Consider the following 1468-nt stretch of genomic DNA (forward strand, 5'->3'; position numbering starts at 1 on the left):
GGGGGGATGGGAGGCAGGATGCAGGCGCAGCTCACTCTGGACGGAAGGGGACAAGCAGCAGCAGGGCATAGCCCCCGCTTCCAGCAGTGCTGCACCTGCATCCCATGCCCTCCGCCCTGGCTGGGCAAGAGGCAGCAACCCCTGTCCCCCTGTGCACCCCTGTGCCCCCCCTGTGCCAGCTGGGCAAGCGGCAGCAGCACCCACTCCCCGATGCCCCCTGCGCTGGCTGGGCAAGCAATGGCAGGGCAGAGCCCCTGTTCCCAGCAGTGAGGCAGGTGCAGCAGTGCTGGGAGCAGGGGCTATGCCCTGCTGCCACTTGCCACCTTCCACCCAAAGCGAGCCGTGCCTGCATTGCTCCCCACCTTGGCTGGGCAAGTGGCAGCAGGGCATAGCCCCTGCTTCCAGCGCTGCCATGCCCGCATCAGCACTGGGAGTCGGGGCTCTATCCTGCTGCCACTTGTCCAGGCAGCACAAGGGAGTGGGGGGAGGGACAGATTCTGCCACCACTTGCCCATGGGATGCAGGCATGGCACCGCTGAGAGATAAGGCTATGCCCTACTGCCACTTGTCCCCTTCTACCCAGAGCAAGCCACGCCCGCATCCTGCCCCCACCCTGCCCTGGCTGGGCAAGCAGAAGCAGGGCATAGCCCCCACTCTGAGCACTCCCACGTATGCATCCCATACCCCTCCCACACCCCAGCTGGGCAAGTGGCAGCAGGGCATAGCCCCCACTCCAAGCACTGCCACGTGCACATCCCACACTGTCCCGCCCCCTCCCTGTGTCCCACACCCCCTGCCCCGGCTGGGCAGCTTGTCCCAGTCCCAATCCCTCCCATGCCCCTTCTCTCCCCCCTCTGTCCACCACAACAGACTTGCCAGCTGGAGACAGCTGTGTCCAGCGTGGTGAGGACTGCTGTCTGTTTAGTCTATGGCCGAATCTCTGAGTCGGCCAAATCTTTTCTGAATCAATTTGGAGGCTTCCAATTCAATTTGGAGCTTTTAATTGTTCCCCTGATTTGATTCAGATTCAGAGATTAGGTTGCTGAATCTCCTCTGAATTGAATCGACTACCGAAGCTTTGCACAACCCTACTAACTAATGCCACACTCAAGGGGTGCAATCATGTAATCACCTATATTGGCACTACCTGTTGACATTCTGACATCATTTTTGCAAGTGTCACCTATTACAGCCACCTGGCAGTGTTGTCTGAACCTAGCACTGCCATGTAAGGCCACCTGCCAACACTAACTGTTGCCTTTACCTGCCAATATCCCTACCATGGCATAGGGCTTAGAGCTCTCCTGGCCAGAATAAGGAGCGCAGAGCACAAGGCCTGACAGAGAAACTGCCAGACATGACAACCTCATTTGTTAATTTTCTTTCCAGGAAGTTCATTGATTGTATTTTCTCCTTGCTTTGTAAGTCACTGTGGAAACTAATGAGAAAGGAGTATCTCATGCCAGGA

The sequence above is a fragment of the Gavialis gangeticus genome, unplaced genomic scaffold (genome assembly GCF_001723915.1).
Source record: "Gavialis gangeticus isolate Ggan-Ray unplaced genomic scaffold, GavGan_comp1, whole genome shotgun sequence".
Classification (NCBI taxonomy): domain Eukaryota; kingdom Metazoa; phylum Chordata; order Crocodylia; family Gavialidae; genus Gavialis; species Gavialis gangeticus.